This window comes from Schistocerca nitens, chromosome 2 (assembly GCF_023898315.1).
Source record: "Schistocerca nitens isolate TAMUIC-IGC-003100 chromosome 2, iqSchNite1.1, whole genome shotgun sequence".
NCBI classification, from domain to species: domain Eukaryota; kingdom Metazoa; phylum Arthropoda; class Insecta; order Orthoptera; family Acrididae; genus Schistocerca; species Schistocerca nitens.
The window spans coordinates 100524351-100543116 of record NC_064615.1 but is presented as its reverse complement, the minus strand read 5'-3'; positions in this window follow the sequence as shown (position 1 = coordinate 100543116).

Sequence of the window (18766 nt, the reverse complement as noted above, 5' to 3'; positions counted from 1 at the left end):
ACGTAGGCAAGTTTCAGAATCACGATCGTGTTTCGTCAACGGACTTGCAGGAGTGTCTCACCTCTATGCACCATTCGATGAGAATCAGCATACAACAGCAGCATATTACAACTTCTCGCCAAGGAACGTGGAGAGGCCATTCCAAGATCAGCAGGAGCGCCGATGTTTACGGGAGTATTAAGTGTCACACTTGCGTTGTATATGTAGCAAATTTGTTTTTATTTGTTTGCTCAGTGCATAAAACTCAAGCCTGGTATATCTTTGGTAGTTTTGTATATGTTGTCAAGTTCATTTCTAGGGTTACCAGACGATGGAACTGCGATGGGCAGCTCAGTGGGTAGTAGAAAGAAAAGGCGGGGGGAGAATTTTAGACCCCAAGTACATTAGGTAATTAGGTATACATCTCTTTTCTTTCCTTTACTATATTCGTTTCGGATATTAGAGTTCTTCTCGTTTTCTTTGTTTAGAGCAGTAAACTGCATGTAAGATTTAATCATATTTTCATTTATAGCATTAGTTCTCTGTGTGTTAGGACATTAGAATAACTTTAAGGAATGGTTTGTGGATGAGCACGTATAGTCTATGGACATGACAATAGATATGTTAGTTGTTTACTGGTATCTGGAGTCTGTCTTTCGAGCGTTGAGCCTTTATATATACAACACCAACCACAAAAATTTTATCCAACTCTTCCTTGAGTCGTAATATATGCCGGAAACTAAATTCACACTAGACGATTTTTTCCTGTTGAGAATCTCACGCTGTGTTCCCCCTACTAGAAAGCTCTCGTCCAAAAGACGAGCCGGTCTGATAATCCGTACGTTAGTATTCAACAGGCGACAGCGTGCAACTATGCCTTCCGGAAGTCAAGGGACGTGGCATCAAATTGAACACCGTTAAGACGTCTGTCTGCTGAATCTCAATTAGGAAGAAAGACATCTGACTTTCACAACATTCCTGTCTGTGGCGACCGTATCAGGATATGACCCTCAGATCATTTCTTTATATCTCTTCCCTCCCATTTCATTCTGGGGAAGTAAGTAATACATCGCAGTGGTATTGTAACGTGCACGCGTGGCACATGATACTCATTAAAGCCTGTACTATGGTAAGTGAGTGGGGTTCACCTCACGTGACAGGATTTTGGTATAGATATTGACCGCGTGTACCTGAATGGAGGCAAATCAGACTTACACCCACTCTGTAATATCAATGATACGTCAAGTAAGTCCGAAATGCAACTACACGTCAGGACGGACAAGAAACAACACAGAAGATGCTACCAATTTGTTAATAATACGGTCGCCAGCCTAATTAGGCATTAACTGAGTTTCTTTCCTGTACAAGTTGGTGTATATTCATGCAAACCAACACGTAGTAATACTGCATAATAAAGTAAATTTTAGAACCAGAAAATCTATTGAACTGATAGTTTCACTTTCTGTACTGATATGGAAAAACCATAAATACAGGGTTATTACAAATGATTGAAGCGATTTCACAGCTCTACAATAACTTTATTATTTGAGATATTTTCACAATGCTTTGCACACACATACAAAAACTCAAAAAGTTTTTTAGGCATTCAAAAATGTTCGATATGTGCTCATTTAGTGATTCGGCAGACATCAAGCCGATAATCAAGTTCCTCCCACATTCGGCGCAGCATGTCCCCATCAATGAGTTCGAAAGCATCGTTGAAGCGAGCTCGCAGTTCTGGCACATTTCTTGGTAGAGGAGGTTTAAACACTGAATCTTTCACATAACCCCACAGAAAGAAATCGCATGGGGTTAAGTCGGGAGAGCGTGGAGGCCATGACATGAATTGCTGATCATGATCTCCACCGCACCGAAAATTCAAAGCGTTTGACTTTGTCATCGGGTGTCAGCGCTTGTAGCAATTGTAAACGGTAAGGCTTCTGCTTTAGCCTTTTCCGTAAGATTTTCCAAACCGTCGGCTGTGGTACGTTTAGCTCCCTGCTTGCTTTATTCGTCGACTTCCGCGGGCTACGCGTGAAACTTGCTTGCACGCGTTCAACCGTTTCGTCGCTCACTGCAGGACGACCCGTTGATTTTCCCTTACAGAGGCATCCAGAAGCTTTAAACTGCGCCGAATGGAGTTAGCAGTTGGTGGATCTTTGTTGAACTTCGTCCTGAAGTGTCGTTGCACTGTTATGACTGACTGAGGTGAGTGCATTTCAAGCACGACATACGCTTTCTCGGCTCATGTCGCCATTTTGTACCACTGCGCTCTCGAACGCTCTGGTGGCAGTAACCTGAAGTGCGGCTTCAGCCGAACAAAACTTTATGAGTTTTTCTACGTATCTGTAGTGTGTCGTGACCGTATGTCAATGAATGGAGCTACAGAGAATTTATGAAATCGCTTCAATCATTTGTAATAGCCCTGTACACAACACCATTCTATAATGTATACTACCAAACTTCGTACTGTTTATTGATCTGATTAAAATCGGACATAGGTCACCCTAGAAATAGTAATTTCGAGCCACAAACAAAATGTCAATTTTAATAAAGATAAAACACTGATAAATTTTGGCTTTTATATTGACTTTAACTTTTGCTGGTCAAATCAATTTAAAACACTTCCGAATTCAAATGAATAAAAAAAGAAAGGGGGGGGGGAGGGGAAACCTGAAACTGTTATGATTACTGTATTAAAAAAAATTGATTATTGAAATCATTATGCGCTCAAGATTTCCATTATATGGGTTACTACTATTTTTATCTTATTTCCTGCTCATTTAAGTACCATTATATCTATCTCGAAATAATTAAACTTCATTACTAAATCAATATCAAAGTTATCTTCCAACTTTGTCAGACCTTCGTTATTCATTTACTGTTTCATTAACAAAACAGTTCTTTAAACACCATTCTTACATAGTTAGGTCTGCAAGTAATTATTATTAACACAAAATTTAATTTTCCATTTCGGGACACTCGGATTGCACAACATTTGGAAAGGACCCTATCTAGGTTAGTTGTGAGGATAATTAAATGATAGGACAGTTCTGGTAAAATTTAAGTTGTTATTGAACAGTATGGAACAAAAGTAACACTGGTCCATACGAACACAGTACTAAAAGTTTCAACCTGTTCGCATCGATGCGGCGGTTGGCGGTCGGCGAGATGGCGAGGCACAGAGCAATGGCTCTTGATGTATCGGCACTTTACTTCTTCTTAGCGTCGCAATACTTTTCCATTTAGTGCCTATGGAATTTGGCCATGCTGTATAGGCGTTGGATCGGCATATCCGAGGCTCAATGAAACCACGTCTTCCAGGAGAGCCTCCTCGATCCAGAACGTGTTGCTGAGACCAATGCCCAACTCCGACTACTACTGCTGAGCCCGTTGTGCCGTGCAGCGCCCGTGCGCATTTTCCCGCGCTCGCCTGCCATCCACCTTTTACTGCTCCCTTACAGACAGGGTATTCACCCGAGGTTTTGCATTCTACATATCCTAATACATTGCCTACGTATGGACCAGACGCACAGTTACAATTTTGAACATGTTACAACAGTTTCAACATTTGTTATATTTCAATTCTATTACAATATTGCTTGACATTTGACATAAACATTAATATTCACATTGAAACTTGTTTACAGTTTTCTTAACACAATGACATGAATCAAAAAAGAAATGAAATCAGAACATCGATTACACTAATTTATCGAAAAATCAGATGGAAAAAAATTTACTTGTATGTTCAATAGTACAGCGTTGTTGTTGTTACAGTATAAGTTCTATCAGTTTTACACTTGGGCCACATATGGTGTGTTTAAATAATTCATACGATTATTTTCGTAACTGAAACATCAAATTTACTTTCTTTAAAATACAAGTCGCAACAGGTTGCACACAGTTATTGGTTTCCAGTACAATTTATTAATCTATATCGTCCTTGGGAGCGTCCGCAATTTTCGGGGCTACACAACTGAGATAGCATGTCACGAACGGAATTACGTTCTATGACATGAGACTGTATCGTATAAATTCTTGAGACTGGCTTAATCATTGTAAGCAAATTATAACACGTCAAAATATCTCGATTTAACTTACTGAACTGCATCCTCACGGGGATGTGGGGATATAACAGTAGCAAGGACCGAAATGAAGCCGAGTCAACGCCTGATCGCCGAACTGTTCGGCTTTGCGCTAAACTGATGTTCAGGAGACGATGCGCAGTGTGTGCCGAAGGCCGTGTACCGCCGGCGTCAAAGCGGCTATTTGGGGAGCGCACTATGCACGGCTCGCGCCTGTCACGTCGTACACACACGCACACACACACACACACACACACACACACACACACACACACACACACACACCAGCACACCACGAGGCGACAGGCGCTAATTAGGGGCGCTCATTAGACACTTTGCTAATTGTCAAACAACGGACTAGTGGGCCCAGAACACTAGCCGAACGGGGCGAGCTTCCCACCGAAAAGCCCGCTGTCTCGGTAATTATTCCAATTACAAGTGTAAGGACGTGGCCGTGGCCGTATCTCTGACAAAAATGCGTCCGTTCCTGGCGTGCCGCTCATTAGTCACAGAACATATACGTGTTCTAAAGAGGCGAAAATGTATATTAACGTTTCACAAGTGCATATGCGACAGACGTACGATCTGCATTTCTCGGTGATTCCTAAGAAACTGTGAGATTTCGACGAAAGCTCAACAGAGAAAATATTAGTCTCCCCCTTAAAACAGCACACTGGTCTTTCTGGAACACCGTCGTCAAAGTGCGTAACGCGGGCCGCAAGCTGTCCGAATCAGGTACTCGTGCGGGCCCTCTGTTTTCAGCCGAATTTTATAATAAAATGCATCTAACAACTTGCCCCTACAGGCGGAAGATCAGCAATGTTAACGGCATGGGGATCCAGGAGGCAATTGATACCACTGCATTAAAGAACATAAATTGTATCCACAGAACATGTGGCCTGTAACTGAAAAAGTCTCATTGTGATCTCTCCATCGCCAAAGGATTCCGGAATAGTCCCCAATTCGGATTTCCGGAAGGGGTAATCCAAGAGAGAGGTGACAAAAAAAAAAATATCCAACGAAAGGACAACGTTCTACGAGTCGGGGCGTGGAAAGTCAGATGCTTGAACGTGATAGGGAAGCGAGAAAATCTAAAAACGGAAATTTAAAGGCTCAATCTAGATATAGTAGAGGTCAGTGAAGTGAAATGGAAGAAAGACAAGGACTTTTAGGTCAGATGAGTACAGAGTAACACCAACAGCAGCAGAAAATTGTATAACGGGAGAAGGATTCGTTACGAACTGGAAGGTAGTGGAGAAAGTGTGTTACTGTGAACAGTTCAGTGATAGGCTTTTTATCAGAATCGACAGCAAACCAGTACTGACAACGATAGTTCAGACACACAGGGCGACGTCGAAATCTGAAGATGAAGAGATACATACAGTATAAGAGGAAACTGAAAGGGTAATACAGTACGTAAAAGGAGATGAAAATGTAATCGTCATCGAGGATTGGAATGCAGTTGTGGGGGAAGGATTTGAAGAAAAGGTTACGGGAGAATATGGGCTTGGAATGAGAAAGGAGAAAGACGAATTGTGTTCTGTAATAAATTTCAAATAGTAACAGCGAATACTCCGTTCAAGAATCAGAAGAGGAGTAGGTATACTTGGAAAAGACCTGGTGATACGGGAAGATTTCATTTCATCATGCTCAGACAGAGACTCCGAAATAAGGAAGTAGAAGTCCTGCTAGACTCAGGAGCAGATATAGACTAAGATCACAGTGTAGTTGTGATGGCCGCGCGGGGTGGCCGAGCGGTCTCAGGCGTCTTGTCACGGTTCGCGCGGCTCCCCCGCCGTCAAAGTTTCGAGTCACCCCTCGGGCATGGGTGTGTGCATTGTCCTTAGCGTAAGTTACTTCAAGTTAGATTAAGTAGTGCGTAAGGCTAGGGACCGATGACCTCAGCAGTTTGATCCCATAGTCCTTACCACAAATTTCCAAATTTTGTAGTTGTAATGAAGACTAGGCTGAAGTCTAAGAGATTAGTAAGAAAGAATAAATACGCCAAGAAGTAGGATACGTACGTACAAAGGAATGACGAGACACCTTTGATGTTCTCTGAGGCTATAGATACAGCAATAAGGAATAGATCAGTAGGCAGTACAGTTGCAGAGAAATGGACATCTCTAAGAAGAGCAATCACAGAAGATGGGAAGAAAAACACAGAACAATCCATAGGTAACAGAAGAGATACTTCAGTTGATCGATGAAAGAAGGTAGAACAAAAATGTTCAGGTACATACAGAAAAACAAGTATGTGAGGAATGAAATAAATGGCAAATGCAGGGAAGCTAAGGCGAAATGGCTGCATGAAAAATGTTAATAAATCGGAAAAGAAATGATTGTCAGAAAGAGTAACTCACCATACAGGAAAGTCAAAACGAACTTTGGTGACATTATAAGTAATGGTTGTAACATTAAGAGTGCAACGGAAATAACACTGTTAAATGCAGAGGAGAGAGGGGATAGGTGGGAAGAGTACACTGAAAGCCGGTATGAGGGGACGATTTGTCCGATGTGGTAGACGAAGAAACAGGAGTCGCTTTAGAAAAGATAGGGGATCCAGTTTTATAATCAGAATTTAAAAGAGCTTTGGAGGATTTTAGATCAAATAAGGCAGGAGGGATAGTTAACATCCCATTAGAATTTCTAAGATCATTGGGGAAGTGGCAATACAATGACTAGCAACGTTATTGTGTAGAATGTATGAGTCTGGCGACATGCTATCTGCATTTAGGAAAAATGTTATCCGCACAATCCCGAAGACTGCAAGAGGTGACAAGCGCGAGAATTATTGCGCAAACGTCTTAACAGCTCATGCATCCATCACAGAGGCCCAAACAGCACAGAAATTCGGTAAGAGCTGACTGCAGGCGTGTGTGCTGCGGTCCATGTAGTCGCGATTTTGCCTTTTTCCAAATAGTGCAGTACGCTGAGTGCACCGATATCCCGTGTGAGGCCTACAACGCTCAGTGCGTGGAGGATGTAGTTCGGAGATGACTTGGTGTTTTACATACCGTTGCTTGGATTGCCATGGCTTGAACTACAGGGAACATGAAAGAGAATATTTGATTCAACAAAAGTCAAGAGTTTGTAATATGATTTATCGACTTACAAAGCCCCATTTCGAACTTAAAATGGTGCAAGGAGTTTCAAATTCTCAGACAAATGGCTATAAGCTTTAGGGAAAGTCTGTAATATGTAACAGGAACAAAAGTCAAAAGCGAAAGATAAGAATTTAAGACCAAGAGAAAAGTATTCGGATTAAAAAAAAGTCGTAATGCAATGGTGCTAACTTTCTAACCTACTGGGTAACGTGTGCATTGAAAAATCAATAAATAAAGAAAATTGCAGGACGGAAGTGATTAAATTCGCTGACAACATTACTACGTTCAGTAACAGTGAGGAACAGTTATAGGTCTTCTTGACTGGGATGAACTGCCTGCTGAGCACAGAATGTGGATTGCGAGTATACTACAGAAAGACCAAAGTATTAAAGAACAGCAGAAATGAGTTTAGAGAAAACTTAGCATCGGAATTGAGAGATATGTTGGAGATCAATAAAGACATTCTGCTACCTTGAAGACAAATATCGCAAGATGGAAGAAGCAGAGAGAGTAAAACAGCAGGCTAGCACAAGCAAAGAGAGTATTTTTCGTTAACAAAATGGCGACTAGTGATAAACAGTGGACTTAACGAAGTACAGCATTGCGTGGAAGTGCATAGTGGATTTTGTGAAAACGGAAAAGAAGGGACTAGAAGGGTTTAAAATGATTTATCACATAATAATGGTGATAATTAAGTGGACTAATAAGGTAAGAAATGATTGTGTTCCTTACGAAATACAATTATTTTTGCCAAAAGTCACCAAGTCTGTTTCATCGTAGCCATCAATGCAGCGTCAAAAGTGAGTGACTAATAACAGACGACCACATATTACATGCTGTGAAATAGGACTGTATGAGGATTCAAGCAAGGTGTAAATTAGAGTTTTACAATGTATGTCCACCAGCCAGTCGCACCCTTACGTCGTTGGTAATAATGTCAAACGGTGTTATCTTAGTGGAAATCTCGCAAAGCTAAGATACTTTCCACTACTGTTTGCAGAATCCTCTTCTTTGTTTTTTTTTTGATACTGCCCCGCTCCACAGGGACTCCATTTAGCATTTTAGTTGCTTCACTTACCTGCTGGATCCTGCGTCCCACATATGCTTTGCAGCTTCCCGAGGAATGGATAATCAATTCTAAGTATTTTAATTGCCGTCCGCCTGTTTAACTGAGTGGTTACGTGCTTGCCTCCCGTGCAGCAGGCCAGGGTTCGATTCCCGGCCGGGTTGGAGATTTTCTCCGCTCGTGGACTGGGTGTTGTCATCATGATCATTTAATTCTCATCACCGACACACAAGTCGCCCAGTGTGGCGCCGACTGAAATAAGATTTCCACTTGGCAGCTGACTTCCCCGAATGGGGCCTCCCGAGCAACAATGGCACATGCTCATTTCCATTTTAACTGCTTCACAGCCTTAACAGCTCCTTTCGGCGCTAATGTATCCCTTCCATCTCCTCCTGCTACTAGAGATTCTGTTTTGCTCGTATTTATTCTTCGCCTGCCTTATTAAAATGCTTCCATTAACTTCTTTATCACAAATTTGACGTCTTCTCTACTTTGTGCGCCAATGTTCTGGACTAAATTCCAAGCATCGCCACAGCTTCTGATGAAGTGCACACATGTATCAGTTTCAACGGTGACCCCTCTGCTTGAGTGGGAATTTTAAACTCGATGGCCCACTTGGTGCTATTCGAAAGAAGTAAGCTTCGTGCCGACACTGTTGAAGAATACTCAGTATTGTAGAACACTCAGTATAATGTCGTTTATTGAAACTGAACTACTCTTCTCGAAGAATCAATATGTACACACAAAAAAAAAAAACTTGTATACGGCCATTCATCAAGAGCGTCGGTGAGGTCCATCGGAGCTGGTCCTAGCTCGGCGAGGAATTGGCTGTACTGCTGCTGCGCTGGCCTTATAAAGCCGGTGGAGGCCGGCGGAGTACTCCAACTTTCCCTGTATCTGTGAGGCGACCTCTGCAGAAAAAGGTTCGCATTAGTCTCTAGCAAGTTCTGTTTGTTTTGAAAAATTGTTTTCCTCTTGGTTGCGCCTGCAAGTTTTGTATGTTGTATGGTACACAGGGGTGTCTGGAGTGTAGTCTGCCTGGCAGGGGCCATCTGTGGCAGACGTAACAAATGTGTTTGACTATCTCGCTTTTTTCATCACCATCAAACAAAGCAAATGTAACACTGCAAAATACACATCCATTACATTCAACTAAACTCTACAGGTACACATGTGTCACAACTACATGACATAGATGAGGAAAGGGACCAAGAGCATGAACAGCACTCTATCAGACAGGCGGCTGAACCTGCTCTGTGGGATTTCCAAGGCAATAAAGCCATACAACATTAACGTTTTGTTTATTTTTACAATATTTCTCATAAACATAGTTAACCTAAGTAACATTTTTCAATAATGCTTCATTTTTATTAAAACAACTTACAAGATTATTCCCTTACATTATTATAAAATGGTTGGATGTAGGTAAGTATGTATGTGTGTGTGTGTGTGTGTACGTTGTGCATCTCCTCTTAAACCACTGGACTGCTTTCCACCAAACATAGTATACATGTACCTTACTGTCAAGCGACAACGGCTGAGGGGGGCGGGGGGGGGGAGGGTAATAACCACCAGCCTATCAAAGGGGTGGGTGGAAAAAAGAGTAGCCCCCAGTGTGTAAATTCCCAGCTTTATTCATCTAATATTTAAAATTGAGAGCACTTAGCGACTTGCAGCAAACCTTTAAGAAATTTTTTCTCGCTGACAACTCCTACAAAAATTATGAAAAGAAAAATGTTTAGTGCTTACTACTTTCCCAGTGATCGTCTAGTGAAAGTACCTAATGATGCACAGAGCGACGTGGTGCATTACTTAACACACTGGACGTTCATTCGGGAGGAGGACGGTTCAAACCGGCGTCCAACATGCTGATTTAGGTTTTCCGTGGTTTACTTAAATCTCTTCAGGCAAATGCCGGGATGGTTCCTTTGAGAGGGGAAAGACACCTTCCTTCCCTGTCCGTTTCTAATCCGATGGGACCGTTGACCTCGCTGTTTGGTCCCATCCAGCCAACTGCATGAGGCATGACACTAGAATTTTTTACTTCATCACCACTCACTGTATTCGTGACACATTTTACAGACAGTATGCACATGTGCCACTGAATGTAAGTGCAAAATTGTACATAGTTCAGTAGATACGACATCATAAACACTGAAATGCGTGAAAAACTGCCGTGTCATCCATAATCTTTAAATTTATTTACTATCAAAAACAGTCTTGATCACTAGCGGTAGTGATTTACCACCAGAAGGAGGTTCTTACTCATTGGTCTGAAGATGACCATAGTAGTGGTCGAAACCGGTCACCATAATAAATAAATTGTGATCAAGAGTATTTTTGAAAGTAAATATTTGTAACACATTGATCACTGCACACTCCCATAATGTATTCAAAAGTTATTAAAATTTATTACTTCGCTTCTGTTAACTCCGTTCGCAACACATTTTGAAAACAGTATCCGCTGAATGCACATACAAAATTATATCTTTGTACGACACATAGTTCTGGAGATGTGACACCGCGAGGGGTAAGCCGAGTGGTCTAAGGTGCTGAAGTCATGGACTGTGTGGCTGGTCCTGACGGAGGTTCGAGTCCTCCCTCGGGCATGGGTGTGTGTGTTTGTCCTTAGGATAATTTAGGTTAAGTAGTGTGTAAGCTTAGGGACTGATGACCTTAGCAGTTAAGTCCCATAAGATTTCACACACATTTGAACAGGAGATGTGACGTCATAAACATTAAGCACAAGGCCAGACGCTGCATGGTACGGGTGCGGACATACAGCTATAAATAAATACCTGGGCAACGCCGTGTCTCTTTGATAGTAATTAGAATAATCTACGTAGATAATATTGCTGGAAGATTGTTTTATGCAGGAGAAGGGGAGAGCGCAGCTTTGACAGTGATGCTAAGGACGCAGGGTAACCTAGGTACATCCCCGTCCCAGGTAGTAGCACGTGGTAGAAGAGGAATGTAGTTTTCAAAGAAGTTCTTTTGTAGAAAGTATAGGGTGAGGTAACTAGCTTAGGCTACAGGGTCACTAGCAATTTGCCAGAGACACAGGGAAGCTACTACGATATTTTTCGGTGGAGGGAAGAAAGCGTGCGCATCTGTTGTTGCCAGCCAACGCCGGGAGCGGACGACGGCATCGGCACCTCGGTGCCGCCGCCGAGGCTGTCGCCGCTAAATAATGCACGCCGTCCGTGTAGGGGCACCTGGTCTGCCGCCTGCCGCCTTGCCGCCAGCAAATCGCTTTAGCATCGACTGGCCGGTGCGGGGGCGCCTGCAATCAGCGCGTCCCGCGCCGTCGCTGAGTCAATTTGCCGCCCCCGCTGGCCGCTAACCGCGTTACTCCCCGCCAGCGCCCACTCCGATAATTGCAGATAAAAATACTTCCAGCGCTGCCCGTCTCGCGTCTGCCTCCTTGTAGGCGCTTCCGCCCTGTGCACTTCGATGGTCATCGGCTTCCTGTCGGCTGTCATTCACAGTAAAGCCTGTCTTAAACACAGAGTAAAGTCTGCTATAAGTTTGATAGGTGGCGCGCAAGGGTGCCAGCTAGCATATGGGGGTGACGGCTATATCGCAAGTTGAACCTCTCACACAGTGTACGATTCGACGTGCAAACTAGATGGCTGGCTTGATTCTGTGAACGGCAACGAGCGCAAACCGGCCGGTCTTTCTCAAACAATTGTGAAGTTTCTCGCACATCTCATGGTGCAGTTCGTCAGTTCGTGGAAAGCTGCCCATCATTTCGTCTATGGTCATATTGGAAAAAAATTGGTAATTTGTGTTAGGGTATTACGGCAACAAACTACTGAGGTCATCGGTCTATGTCTATAGACTACTTAATCTAACTAACTTACGCTATGGACAACACACACACCCATGCCCGAGGGAGGACTCGAACCTCCGCACGGACCGTGAGAAGGCGCCCCTGACCGGGAGGCTACAGCGCGCGGCTACACCGCGCGAGGCTATGGTCATATTCATTGTGATATTTCAAGATTCCGGAAAGTTTGCAGAGAAAAATAGAGGTCACTATCAATTTGCGTTTGGTGCATATTAGGTCATATGTTGCCGCATACAGATTAGTAGTCGCTTGAATATCGTGGTAGATATGGAAGTTTCGAAGTTAATAATACGGCAAAATAATGCCCTCTTTGTGTACTATCTTTTGCCAAAACCTTGTTTCGATATCTGAAACTGCTTAAAAATTACGAAGAATTTTGTGAATATTTCATTCTGGCGAATTCGGGACGAAGCGCTTCACATAGGACCCATTTTCTCGAGACTGGTGATAAATATCAGTATCCTTCCAAGTTAAAAGAATAATTCACTACATTAGCTACATACATTTCATATGCAGCAACATGTAACCTAACATACAGCAAATGCAAATTTACAGCAAGCTCTATTTTTATCTGCAAACTTCCCGAAATTCTTGCAGTAGTATACTTAACCCCAAAATATCCCAATAAAAATAATCATTAACAAAATGCTACGCAGTCCGTTATTAAACTGATAAATCAAGCGCCGGCCGCGGTGGCCGAGCGGTTCTAGACGCTTCAGTCCGGAACCGTGCGACTGCTCCGATCGCAGGTTCGACCCCTCCCTCGGGCATCGATGTGTGTGATGTCCTTAGGTTAGTTAGGGTTAAGTAGTTCTAAATTCTAGGGGACTGCCGACCTCAGATGTAATGTCCCATAGTGCTCAGAGCCATTTGAACCAAGAAACCAGATGACAGGAGTCGAGGGGCAGGAAAGGGAAGCAGTGGTTGGGAAGGGAGTGAGACAGGGTTGTAGCCTCTCCCCGATGTTAATCAATCTGTATACTGAGCAAGCAGTAAAGGAAACAAAAGAAAAATTCGGAGTAGGAATTAAAATCCATGGAGAAGAAATAAAAACTTTGAGGTTCGACGATGACATTGAATTCTGTCAGAGACAGCAAAGTACCTGGAAGAGCAGCTGAACGGAATGGACAGTGTCTTGAAAAGAGGATATAAGATGAACATCAACAAAAGCGAAACGAGGATAATGGAATGTACGAGGCCTGTTCAGAAAGTAAGCTCCGATTGATTGCCAAATTGAAACCACAGTGAACATCAGAAATGTTTTACTTGTAACAATTAGCTACACCTTTCAGCTACTTCTCTACGTAGTCGCCGTTCTGACTTAGACTTTTGTCATAGCGTTGTACCAACTTTTCAATAGCCTCGTCATGGAAGGCAGCCGCCAGTGCTTTCCGCCAATTCTCCACGCTGGCCTACACCTCGTTGTCTGTGTCAAAATGTTGTCTTCAAAGACAGCGGTTCATGTGACCAGAGATGAAACTCAGGGGGAGACAATTGCGGACTGTATTGTGGGTAATCTCACATTTCCATTTGAAAACGATGCAGGAGCATCTTCATTGCCCCTGCAGAATGCGGCTGAGAATTGTCTTGAAGAAGAAACAGCATGACAGTTATGTAATGTTAGCTGCATAGCTTCAGGCGAAATTTCTCACCAGGCCCTAGTACTTGGCGGCAGACATTATTTTCTAGACATCTTTACGCACTCACTGCGAGCTCAGAAATGAGAAGAGCGACGTGATGCTAACTGGGGTTATACTAGAGACACTACCCAACACATCTGTGCAAAGCTTTATCGGATTTTCATAGTCGTTTCCATTTCGCGACCGATCGGAGTTTACTTTCTGAACGCCCCTCGTAGTCGAATTAAATCGGATGATGCTGCGGGAATTAGGTTAGTAAATGAGACGCTTAAAGTAGTAAACGAAATTTGCTATTTGGGGAGCAAAATAACTGATGATGGTCGAAGTAGAGAGGATATAAAATGTAGGCATGCAATGGCAAGGAAAGCGTTTCTGAAGAAGAGGAATTTCTTAACATGGAGTATGGATTTAAGTGTCAGGAAGTGCAATGTATGGAAGTGCAACTTGGACGATAAATAGTTTAGACAAGAAGAGAATGGAAGCTTTCGAAACGTGGTGCTACAGAAGAATGCTGAAGATTAGATGGGTATATCGTATAACTAATGAGGAGGTATTGAACAGAATTGGAGAGAAGAGAAATTGTGGAACAACTTGACTAGAAGAAGGGATCGGTTGGTAGGGCATACTCTGAGGCATCAAGGGATCACCAATTTAGTATTGGAGGGCAGAGTGGAGGGTAAAAATCGTAGAGGGAGACCAAGCGATGAATACACTAAGCAGATTGAGAAGGATGTAGGTTGCAGTAGGTGCTGGGAGATGAAGAAGCTTGCACAGGACAGAGTAGCATGGGGAGCTTCATCAAACCAGTCTCTGGACTGAAGACCACAACAATAACTACAATAAAACGATCCGGTGAAAATTTTGATTCTTTCACGTCCTACAACCTGATATCTTCGTTCGATAAAGGACTGAATTCCTTTTCGTTATTCGTCAAAATTACTGTGATGCGGCAAATTAAATACATCAATGCACGAAATTTTAAGAACTTACAGATTTTCAAACGAATTTTGTAGACTTCGAGTACGGTTTACTTTAAGTCCTACGGTGCTGCACATCAAATGTAGCTAAAATATCTGAGTGGTATTTAAAGCTGAGAATAAGGCGACATCTATCACTGTTCTCGAGATATTGGTTTTTATATCTACAGGAAGGTCGTGCACAAACCACCCAGACCACTCCGCGCACAGCGTGAGTCATGTGGTTGTAACACTATTCGTATTTCGTGAACAGTCCACGACATGAAAACGTGGTTTTCGAAAATGGTAGTAGACAAGGACGTGCGCGTTTCTGCTGTGTGATAAATACTAGAAACTTTTTCATCCATCGAGATTTGGAACGAACTACAGCTTTTCTTGAGGAAACGATAAACCTTTTTAACAGCATTTAAGAACTAGTGAAAAAAGAATACTGTGGTATTGCGCATTTCAATTTCTTACGTTGTTCTAAATGGGCTATTCACCTTATATCACATGTGACCATTTCCATCGAGATCTTTTACAACCTTTAGAATGCTTTGCAGCTGCGTGTAATAATATATGGTGGCCAACTAGTCCCTCCAGCAACGCTAACGAAATGGCCTGTATACACGGGAACCTGGTGTTCCACTTCAGTTTCATTTTTCTTGTGACGGCCAACCGGAGTGGCCGAGCGGTTCTAGGCGCTTCAGTCTGGAACCACGCGACCGCTACGATCGCAGGTCCGAATCCTGCCTCGGGCGCGGATGTGTGTGATGTCCTTAGGTTAGTTAGGTTTAAGTAGTTCTACGTTCTAGGGGACTGATGACAGCTGTTAAGCCCCATAGTGGTCAGAGCCATTTGAACCATTTTTCTTGTGACGCATTGTCAGGTATAATTGCCCACAACCACTTGCAGAATTCGCATGCCCTGTAGCACAATTGCAACATACAATATGAGCGCCCCCAATGATCAAATGGAGGGCCATAATTAGCTGGTCCCGGCGGAGGTTCGAGTCCTCCCTCGAACGTGGGTGTGTGTGTTTGTCCTAAGGATAATTTAGGTTAAGTAGTGTGTAAGGGACTGATGACCTTAGCAGTTAAGTTCCATAAGATTTCAAACACATTTGAACGTTTGAACATAATTAACTTTAACGTCTTCAACTACAAAAATAAATCACTTGACTGCCAAATTAGAGAATGTATTTTAGATTTAACGTTGTGCACAGGACAGGTAATGGTTAAAAATAGTTTCATATTTAATTAGTATCCAGTTTGTTCGGCCTGCGTATCGTTTCATGGTATTTGGGGCCAGCAGCAGAAGCCGGCCGGTGTGGTCGAGCGGGTCTAGGCGCTTCAGTCTGGAACCGCGCTACTGGTACGGTAACAAGTGCGAATCCTGCCTCGGGCATGGATGTCTGTGACGTCTTTAGGATAGTTAGGTTTGAGTAGTTCTAAGTCTAGGCGACTGATGACCTCAGATGTTAAGTTCCATAGTGCTCATAGCCATTTGAACCGTTTTTGAGCCAGCAGCAGAAGCTCCCCTGAACGAAACACTTAAGCTGAATGGGAAACAGCCGTAATAACTGACACACGGTGGTGACCTGTGGCGGCTCATTTCACCTTCTCACTATCGATAACTTGAAATGGCTCTAAGCACTATGGGACTTAACGTCTGAGGTCATCAGTCTCCTAGACTTAGAACTACTTAAACCTAACTAACTATCAATAACTTTTAGCTGTCGTCTAACCAGGGCGAGAGGCGTACTCCCTAGTGGGGCTACCGCCGCCTCGCCTAGCCCTCAAAAGCGGCTGCTAGAGTGTCTCTAAAGAGCGCGGCGCAGGCAGCTCACGGGTAGTTTTCACAGTATGGAGCTGGGGCAGCAGATGTGTTTCGAGCAACGGACACGCGGGGCGGATCGGCGCGACGTCTTTTCTGCCAGGATTGAGCAGAAGGCTGGTTCGCTTATGTTGTGCGCAACTAGATGTTCAGGTCTGTGCACCGATTTTCCGCTCAGCAAACTGTCTGAGCAGACGTTCGTGTTTATGTTCATTCAGTCGTCATGCACAATGGACTAGGACTAGAGTATAGCCCTGGCTGGTCAGTGTGACTTTGAAGTAGCTTCTGTTAGTCTGCTGGCCAGTGTTCTCACTCAAGAAATTTTCCATGGAAAATGCTATTATGAAGCCGACCTCGGGGAAGATCAGTTTGGATTCCGTAGAAATGTTGGAACACGTGAGGCAATACTGACCCTACGACTTATCTTAGAAAATAGATAAGGAAAGGCAAACCTACGTTTCTAGCATTTGTAGACTTAGAGAAAGTTTTTGACAATGTTGACTGGAATACTCTCTTTCAAATTCCGAAGGTGGTCGGAGTAAAATACAGGGAGAAAAAGGTTATTTACAATTTGTGCAGAAACCAGAAGGCAATTATAAAAGTCGAGGGGCATGAAAGGGAAGAAGTGTTCGGAAGGGAGTGAGACATGGTTGTAGCCTATCCCCGATGTTATTCAATCTGTATATTGAGCAAGCAGTAAAGGAAACAAAAGAAAAATTCGGAGTAGGAATTAAAATCCATGGAGAAGAAATAAAAACTTTGAGGTTTGCCGATGACATTGTAATTCTGTCAGAGACAGCAAAGGACTTGGAAGAGCAGTTGAATGGAATGGACAGTGTATTGAAAGGAGGATATAAGATGAACATCAACAAAAGCAAAACGAGGATAATGGAATGTAGTCGAATTAAATCGGGTGACGCTATGGGAATTAGATTAGGAAATGATACGCTTAAAGTAGTAAATGAGTTTTGCTATTTGGGGAGCAGAATAACTGATGATGGTCGGAGTAGAGAGTATATAAAATGTAGACTGGCAATGGCAAGGAAAGCGTTTCTGAAGAAGAGGAATTTGTTAACATCGAGTATAGATTTAAGTGTCAGGAAGTCGTTTCTGAAAGTATTTGTATGGAGTGTAGCCATGTATGGAATTGAAACATAGACGATAAATAGTTTAGACAAGAAGAGAAAGAAGCTTTCGAAATGTGGTGCTACAGAAGAATGCTGAGTATTAGATGGGTAGATCACATAACTAATGAGGAGGTATTGACTAGAATTGGAGAGAAGAGAAATTTGTGGCACAACCTGACTAGAAGAAGGGATCGGTTTGTAGGGCGTATTCTGTGGCCTCAAGGGATCACGAATTTAGTATTGGAGGGCAGCGTAGAGGGTAAAAATAGTAGAGGGAGACCAAGAGAAGAATACACTAAACAGATTGAGAAGAATGTAGTTTGCAGTAGGTACTGGGAGATGAAGAAGCTTGCACAGGATAGAGTATCATGGAGAGCTGCACTGAAGACCACAACAACAACAACAACAACAACAATGTTGTTATGGTTACGTAAAATGCTCTGCCATCACGCAAAGCTATATAAAGGTCCTACGCGTATGACAGATCTGACGACAACATGATATAGTGGTGGAGCAGGCAATATTACTTCGGAACAAACCGTTCAACACACATTGTTGAACATGGGACTCTTCTCTGCTTCGTTATGACTGGGTGTTGTGTGATGTCCTTAGGTTAGTTAGGTTTAAGTAGTTCTAAGTTCTAGGGGACTGGTGACCATAGATGTTAAGTCCCATAGTGCTCAGAGCCATTTGAACCATTTTTTGAACATGGGACTCTGCATCAGATTGCAGTGCACACATTATCACTTATACTGCACTTCTTTTTTCAAGCTGCAGTATGACTACTAGGGCCGGCCATCTTATTACTTTATGCATGCCACACTGCTCCAAACAGACCTCTTAGTCAAAAATCATGGCCACCAACAAGAAGCAAAATTATGCTCTGCGGTTCAGGCCATTGGCATTGTTGCCCCTGCAGCATCACGAGGAGATGGTGCTGCTTGGAGTTGTTAAGTCTACTCTTCGGTGTGATCTTTTATTGTCTTACAACAATTGCACTTATTTTCCAAAACTAATACATGAATTTGGAAGAAGGAAATTGTCAATGTATCGCATAATTTAAGAAGAGAATAAAAAGAAGACAGAAAAGAGTAGACGTAGATGTCGCTTCATCAGT